The 9,395-nt window shown below is 33.7% G+C and overlaps 1 protein-coding gene across 1 annotated transcript in view; it reads right to left on the reverse strand.

Moving 5' to 3' along the window:
- The window catches only part of LOC134808932 (MAM and LDL-receptor class A domain-containing protein 1-like), a 46,823-nt gene extending 37,893 nt beyond the window's left edge, over window positions 1-8,930 (reverse strand). Inside the window, exons 1-2 of the transcript XR_010153182.1 lie at window positions 8,790-8,930; window positions 5,130-5,296 (exon numbers count right to left, since the gene is read on the reverse strand). The gene's annotated coding sequence lies outside the window, so the exon portion shown is untranslated. The remainder of the gene's footprint in view (window positions 1-5,129; window positions 5,297-8,789) is intronic.
- Between the last annotated feature and the right edge of the window lie 465 nt (window positions 8,931-9,395).

The raw sequence follows: 9,395 nt of genomic DNA on the forward strand, positions 1-9,395 counted from the left end.
TTTTGTAATATTGCCATGATACTAGAAAAGAAAAAGATTACAGGCAAACAATATAAAGGTTAAAAATGTTGTCAGATGCATTTTCTGCACAATTTCAATTTATACTAAATATTTTTTCCTGTGGAAACATTTGGTCCAAGTTCCAAACAATACAGTTACATTCTGAAAATTATATTCTAAATTTGGTCATTCTATCAAAGGCCTATTTACATCTTTTAGAGAAATCTATGTTATGTACCTGTACAATGATCATTTTTCAGATTGCAAAATCTATGTAAAATTGTTACTACATGCTATGAGTGTAGTAACAAGCCTTTACTGCATTCAAAACATGTATTGAATGTAAGAAGCTCAATAAAAGTCTATGGTGAAACTCCATCTCTACTAAAAATACAAAAATTAGCCAGGCGTGGTGGTGGGTGCCTGTAATCCCAGCTACTCAGGAGGCTGAGGCAGGAGAATAACTTGAACCTGGGAGGCGCAGGTTGCAGTGAGCCAAGATGCCACCACTACATTCCAGCCTGGGCGACAGAGCATGAATCCATCTCAAAAAAACTAAATAAAATAAAAAAGTCTATAAGGTACTCAAAATTTTGTCTACGGCATGTATGGCATTGGTCTTTATGATTTATGTTGATGCTTTTATGCTCTGAAATCTTATTTTTATTTACATTTTATTAGACATTCAAATTCACATTTCTTCCCAAAAATAGACCAAATTGTTCATAATGTTTACATATAGAATGCATGAATTTTTAGGTAACAATATGGTAAAAATGTGAAGATTGACATAATTATGTCTCAGGTTGAGCTCTGAGCCTGGCTCTGTCCCACTTTCTAGCATGAGATAGAAAACGGCCCTGAAAGGCAACATCTTGTTTTAATCCAAATGATAAGTGATATCAATATTTGTGTCCTCACTCAGCCTCACATATTTTATGCATGCCCAAGATTTTCTAAAAATGAATCTACTTTCAACTTAGTCCTGCACCCTCAGATGCCTACTCCAAATTTCCAAGACCTAAATATTTCAGAAGATAGTCTAAATCCATTACAATTTACTTCATTACTTATTCATATCAACTGTGAAGATTTCCACAAGACAATGAAGCACATGGGGTGGACATATTTTCAGCTGATAGCTTTCATGGCGGATCAGGATGAACTGGAGTTTAAAAAAGTTGAGACAAGCAACTAATTTTTCTTCTGCTTATTTCTTACACAACTTCAGTTATTTAGCATCAAAACACTTACACCCTACACAGATGCTTTTAGTGACACCTCTTGGCAAATTGCATTCACCACTTTCCCCCGTTTTCATTTTATGAAAATAATTTAGAGCTATTGTGCTCTTCTTTCACAGTGACTAATTGATTCCCCTCTGCTCCCCCTGAAGATGGGTGCACTTACATTTTTGAAAAGTGAGCAGTGTTCTTTCCAAACTTAAATAGTTTTTCATAAGCCAAGTTCATAGTACACAGTGAATGAGATCTATATTTTTCTATACATTTTCCAGTCTGATGGCACTAGCAATGTTTTGTAAAAAGAATTTATTCTTAGTGAAATCAGGTTTCATTTTATTTCTGTTCTTACTCTTCCACTTTCTAGTTACTTTTCACAGGTGTTAATGTAAAAAAGAAATCTCCAACTCAGCAAAGCTTTGCAAGTGATGTTCTACTTTTATCTTAAAATCAGTAAATAATTTTTTTTAAAATATATCTTTGCTCCGCCGGTCCAGGATCAATAATGCCGATTTACCTTTCAAGAAAAATATTTAACATATTTATTAACACTCTATCTCTTAGAGATGCCAGTCTATGCTTTTCTCTTCCAGTGAAGAAATCAAGGGTACCAAAGTCAATGTTGTTGAGTTTCACTACTTTTGATCGCATCTAGGAATAAGACCATGTAATTTGGTAAAGAATTACAAGTAAATTTGTTTGTAAAGAAAAATTACATGTAAATTTCTTGGTAAATAATTACATGGAAACCCTACACAGAACAAAAGTGGTCTGTTGCTATGAGTATTATTTTATAGATCATGGACGCAGATCTAACCCAAGAATGGTTAGATGGTACAAACTAGAATTGCTACACACTTGAGCTGATTCTAAAGAGTGAACTCTTTATTTAACAACTTGCCTTCACCTGAGTTTTTCACTTCTCAAGTTCTAATGTCCTCTGGAAATAAAGAAAACAACCTTCAGCATTCTTGCTAGATATTTCTTGGCTTACCTCCTCACATTTATAGAGTAATAGATGTTCGCAACATACAACAGCATTCTGTTCATGGAAAGATGTAAATCATCATTTTCATCAAGAGCTAATTTTAAATGATAGGTTTGTTTGGAGTCATTTTAAGTGTGTGATAAAACATTGTCTTGGGACTTAAATGTACTTTGATGCAGATTTTGCATCAGTGAGTAACATATGTATAGAGGATAGCAAATAGTGTCAGAAAAGACAGGACACCTCACAGGATACTAACAAATCAAACATCAGTCAACAATCTCTAAGATGTACATTCATTTGGTTCTGGTTAATACACTAGATCATTTCTCTATGATTAACTTCTTTTCTTATAATATGAGAGACAGAATCTTGATAACTGTGTTACTGATTAATAGAGTTAATGATGTGTGGTATCTAACGTCATTTTTATATGATGTAACACTTGAAGCCAATTTGTTTTCATTCTTTTCTTGTATGGTTCTAAAGCCACCAGAAGAATGGCATGGCTCATTTTCAGTAATTCCAATCTATATACATTCATAATTACATACATACTAAATACACACATTCATAATTACATAATACATATACACATTCATAATTACATACACAGTACATACTCACATTCATAATTAAATACACAATTCCATTCTACATGCATTGAAACTTTTAAAATACATCACTCATTTTCAGAGCAGATTAAAATAATCCTCAGGATTAGACCATATTATAATACAAATTTCCACTTAAATTTAGGCTAAAAATTCATTCAATTTTAATGAAATAATTAATTATCTGTCATCTGAAAAGCATTACCATAGGCCCACATATATAATTTAACCATTTTAACTATAATTTAAACTCATCGAAATTATTCTAGAATTTCTCTACTATGCCTTTATTGAAGAAGGAGTTGGAAATTATAGAATGTTGTAGATTGCATGGAGGCTTGCTGGGATTGGTTCAAACAGCACAGGTGACAGCAACTGAAATATTGAGGCATGAATGGTGGAACATACATGGATACAGTTAAATTTTTTCTCTCTTCCTTTTTGGTAAAATTGATCCCACGTATCTGGACAGTTTGTAATGCTGCAGGAAGGATAGGGAGATGTTGTCCCCTTTTCTTCCTCCCCCTACACCTTACCAAATGGAGTGAAATATATTAAATAGATTGCAGGGCAGTGACTACAAAGTACTATTGCAAAAAACACAAAAACATAACAAGTTCCAGAACGCCAGGAAAATTATATCTCATTCAATTAAAAAAGAATTTATATACATATGTATATTACTTTATATATCTATATGTGTGTATATGGATGTGTGGGGAGATATATATATATATATATATAAAATCACATCCACATATCTACAGATATGTGATATATATATGACATCCATATTTATCTATCTATATATTTATATCTATATTGATGTGTAGAGATATATATCTATAGATATCACACATACATATAGATATAATTATGTGAATCATATAAATCTGGATACATAAAATAATAAATATATTATTTGTTATATATTATATTACATATAATTATACATTATATATTATTTATTATGAATATATTTATTCATCTCCAGTTTCTGGCAGATAGTTCCCAAAAACCTGTTAATTTCCTAATCAGTAGGGATGTTAATAGAATCTTATGGGACTCATCACCAGAAAGATCAAGCTATGATTAGAAGCTTGGAACTTTCAGCCCCACCTCTTTGGGGAAGAAGAGAGGGGCTGGAGATTGAGCTAATAAATGATCATACCTATGTGACAAATCCTCTATACAAATTCCTGAAGTACAGGTTTCAGAGAGCTTCTAGATTGCTGAACGCATTTTGGTTCCTAGAGGGTGCACACCCGGGAATGCATGGAAGAGAAGCACCACTCCTCTTCCCACATACTTTGCCCTATTCATCTCTTCCATATGGTTGTTCATCTACATTTTTAATAATAAATGGGTAACATGAGTAAAGTCTTTTCCTGAATTCTGTGAGCCATCCTAGCAAATTATCAAACCTAAGAAGGGGGGTTATAGCTGGTAGGTAAGAGGCACAATAGGAAGCTTGTGATTGACATCTGAAGTAGGGGTAGTCTTGTGGGCCTGAGACCTCAACCTGTGGAATCTGTACTATCTTCACGTAGCAGTGTCAGAATTGAGGCAAATCAAACGACACTCAGTTGGTGTCCACTAGAGAACTGAATTGCTGTGTTGGAAAAAAAAACATGCATCTGGTGTCAGAAGTGAGATATTGGGAGTGCTGAGTGCGTAAGAGTAGAAAAAGCAGGGTGTTTTCCTATACTATGGAATCAGCTGTCAGTTTGTTTTTATCTGTTATGCTAATTGGAGTACTCACCCAGCTTTACACTTTAGAACTCATTGAGCATATTGGACAAGGAGAGAGAAGAAGAATGGACTCACTCTACCCAGTGTGCCATTGTTCAATATTTAATCAATAATTACCAGTCTTAAAAATTATGTCTACTGCTACCCAAACAAGTAAGTTTTAACCATTATATTTATAGTTCTAATGATATATAGATGTAATGTCCAAAACAGATCACATCAGAGCTTCAATACAGAGCTCACAATACAGAATCTCAGCTATCCCATTTTTATTAGATCTATAGTTTCTTTAATATACTTCCATGAATTTTGAAAACTTTATGAAATAATATTGGGCAAGTTATCACATTAACTTTTGTACATGAGAGTGTCCCCTATCCTAGTTTCTTAATCATTCTTTTTAAAAGTATACCAAATAAAGTCAAGTTAAAGAATAAAAGCCTATGCGCAACTGAGAAATCGAAACACAAGTTGCCAAGAGTTAGAAACTTCATTGATTCAATGAATTTGAAATAAAGGCAACTTTCTTCTTACCTTATTATTATACAGTCTTACTCTCAGGACACTGCTTTCCATTGCATAATAGAATTGAAGATGACAGCTCTTGCCCAGGCAATGACACACAGAGCTATTTAGGTAAGCCCTGCTGTCTAAATGGTTAAGAGTGAAAGCATGCTTAGCGCCTACCCATACATAATAACCTGAAAGATAAAAGAAAAAAGAAGCAATTTAGGAAAACATTAGCTTCTTTCTGTCTGACTAAAACTATCACATTTCTGAAGTTTTCAAAACCAGACTTATAACACAAATATTTTACTTAAAAGGATAGAGTGTTTTCAAATGATTACATCAACTACAAATAACAGGTTTTCATTTTTATATATCATTTCCAATATGTAGAGAAATCTCCTAATTTCTATAATCAAAATTTGATAACACCCTTTTGTAAAAATTCAAGATTCCTGTAAAAGAAACCTACATATACAAATTGCTATACCACCAAATTATTGTCATTTTCTTTTAAACATCACAATTCAATCCTTTTTTAATCAAGAATTTCTCTTCATCCTTCCCAGAATTCTTGCCCCTCTGGATGATTTTTTGATTTACTTTTTGTAGAAAATCCTTTAAAGTTTTAGGAAATACAACTTAAAATGTCTTCTTTCTTACCAAGCCACATAGATGTATGAGATATCTACAGTCCTTTTAAACGTCACCTATGGATTTTGTTTTACATAAAGATATTGTATATAAATTTTTCCCCATCTGATATTTAAAACCAGTTGGAGCTGTTCTTGAACTTAATAACAATGACAACACAGATTTATAAAGAGATTTCTATAATTTTACAACTTCATTTTCAAAAATAAAGTCTGAAATGCTTCTTCATGCTACTGAAACTGCTGCACGTCTCTGACATTTATTTAAAAAGAAGTCTCTAAGGAAACCCAAATACAACAAGAAAGACAAAAACAAGAACATGAGACCAAATTTTAGCCTCACATATTTACAGCTACAGCAAATACTAAGCATAATATGATCCTTAACTGGATAAACGTAATGTAAAAGCTTACACTATTTACATTAATGTCTTTTGCACAGTAAATCATGTCTGACTTTCAACAAAAAATTACAAGGCACCTGCAAGGCAAAAAGCAGTTTGAAAAGAGTAATTCTAAAAAGTAAAGTCTATTAATCTTTTTAAAAATAGTCTGTACACTATTCACAATAGCAAAGACATGGAATCAACCCAAATGCCCATCAATGATAGACTGGATAAAGGAAATGTGGTACATATACACCATGGAATACTATGCATCCATAAAAAGGAATGAGATCATGTCCTTCGCAGGAGCATGGATGGGGCTGGAAGCCATTATCCTGAGCAAACTAATGCTGGAACAGAAAGCCAAGCACCACATGTTCTCACTTATATGTGGGAGCTGAACAACTTGAACACAGACACAGGGAAGGGGAACAACACACACTGGGGCCTGTTGAGGGGTGAGGGGAGGGAGATCATTGGGATAAATAGCTAATGCACGCTGGTCTTAATACCTAGGTAATGGGTTGACAGGTGCAGCCAACCACCACAGCACATGTTTACTTATGTAACAAACCTGCACATCCTGCACTCGTAGCCTGGAACTTAAATAAAATAAATAACCATAATAATAATATTACTGCTACCCCAAAAAAATAAAAAAATAAAAAATAATAATCTGCACAGTAAAATATATAAATATAATGCTAAAGACAGCAAAAACGAATTACATTTATAAATTGTACAAAAAAGACATTAAATTTCATGCAATTCTAATACATTCTATTAAAAACATATTAAGATACACTAGGAAATAAATAAGAAAATATTAGCAAGTAGACACTTAAAACAAAAATAAATTAAGACTTTAAATTAAATGCCCAATAGGCAGAATATAACCTAGACTGGCCATAGTGTCAAAGAGAAAATTCATGTACCAGAAGCCCTGAAATGTAACTCAAAATAGAGTAAATTATATAGAAAATAAAAAGGAGGAGTCAGGTTATGGAGTGTGAACATTAGTTGTGTTTAATAGAAACTCAAGATGAAAAGATTAGAGGGAGTAAGAGAGAATTACTTGAATAAAATAACATAATTTCTGCAAGTGATGATATATGTGCATTCTGAGCATTAAAAATTAAACATATACTCATTCCTGCACTCATCATACTGAAATTTTCAAATAACAAAGATAAAGAAACATTTTTAAAATCTGCATTAAACTAAAAACCATTACATGCACTCAGACTTCTCCGTCACTACAGCATATATCAGGAGCTAAAGAGGGAAAATCACCCTGTACTTAGAAATTAAAAAAAAAAAATTCTAAAATTGTATGACCAGATAAATTATTATTTCAAAGTGAGAACAATTTTAAAACATTTTAAGTTTACAGGTACTATGGGAGCTCATCACCACAGATCTTTTCTAAATAAAAGAAAAATTGATTAAAGAGTCAACCTTTGCAAGGGGATAAGGGAACCAAGAAGGAAAGCATAAAATCTAAAAAACAATGGTGAGTAAGAAAAATAATGAAACATATAAACTTACTAATTACAAGTATCATAACAAGATATTGACTTTAAAACTCTTTAAAATGTTCAACTGTAACTCAGGACCAAAAAATAATTAAATGATAGTTTGGTCTTTCTCATGTTCAAGAAGGCAGAAATACTAGAGCACTTTAGGTTTTGTTAAAGAAATTTCATATAAAGAATATACCCTAAAAATTAAGAATAGTCATAACAATAAGGTATACAAATTAAAGCTTCCAGATCAGTGAAAAAAATAAAAATAAAAATGTAACAATACTCACCCCTCCAAGAAAAGGAAGAAAGAAAAAAAAGCAAAAAGAATAAAAGTAAACAGAAAATACAAATTAATATGTTAGCAAGAGGAAGAAACACATTGACAACAGAGCAGTGTTGAAAGAGAGAAAGAAAGAAAGAAGGAAGGAAGGAAGCATGGATGGAAGGAAGGAAGGAAGGAAGGAAGGAAGGAAGGAAAGAAAGAAAGAAAGAAAGAAAGAAAGAAAGAAAGAAAGAAAGAAAGAAAGAAAGAAAGAAAAAGAAAGAGCTGGCTGACTTGGCCGGGCATGATGGCTCACACCTGTAATCTCAGCACTTCAGGAGGCTAAGGTGGGTGGATCACTTGAGGTCAGGAGTTTGATACCAGCCTGGCCAACATGGTGAATTCCTGTCTCTACTAAAAATTCAAAAATTAGCCAGGCATGGTAGCACGTGCCTGTAGTCCCAGCTACTTGGGAGGCTGAGACAGGAGAATCACTTGAACCCAGGAGGCGGGGGTTGCAGTGAGCCGAGATCTCACCACTGCATTCCAGCCTGGGTGACAGAGTGAGACTCTGTCTCAAAAAAAAAAAAAAAAAGCCTTTTAATACTTTTTGTTCACACGATAATAAATCCTGAAGGAAATAATAAAACTTAAAAAATATTGTTAACCTAGTATAATTCTTGTTTTACACTGTTGGAAACATAATTGTTATTTTCACCTTCATCTCCTATGGCAGAATGTATTTTCAATACAATATACTCAGTATATTCACCAAGGCCTCCTATGTAATGTCTTATAACTAGTCACCATAAAGCAGAATTCTGAAAGTAATACATAAAAGATATTAGTTTTTTTTCTACCTTCATCATCACCTCCTTGATCCTGCTGAGGTGTGGATTCGAATGCAGGGATCTCTCTCGCTTTTGTGCGCATCCAGGAAATTTGGCCAGCAGATGCTTCTGACGTCCACTCACACATGTCAAATTCAAACCCACAGGCCTGACACACTAAACGGGAGAAAAAGATCTTGGTGGACTATTAGACTGCTAGAGTGGCTGCTTAACCAAGTTATGTGTTGTAATCAACCAAAAGGCTTATATACACACATACACATCAGCACACACTCATTTATATCTGGAAGCTGGGATTCAATAAGCCTTAGAGTGTACCAGCAACTCCATTTTGCAAAAATTTCTCAGTTGATCCACATGTACAATATCCTCTCAAATGTGACCCATTGCCATAAAAAAAGGAGATTCCTAGTTTTTGTTGTATGTGTCACCACTTCAGTCACAATATGTTTTAATTTTTTTAAGAGACAGGGTCTTGTTCTGCCACCCAGGCCAAATGCAGTGTTGCAATCATAGCCCACTGTAGCCTCAAACTCCTGGGCTCAAGCAATCTTCCAGCCTCAGCCTCCCAAGTAGCTAGGACCACAGGTGCATGCCACCATGCTCAGGTAATTC

Source organism: Pan troglodytes, chromosome 19 (genome assembly GCF_028858775.2).
Source record: "Pan troglodytes isolate AG18354 chromosome 19, NHGRI_mPanTro3-v2.0_pri, whole genome shotgun sequence".
Taxonomy (NCBI): Eukaryota; Metazoa; Chordata; class Mammalia; order Primates; family Hominidae; genus Pan; species Pan troglodytes.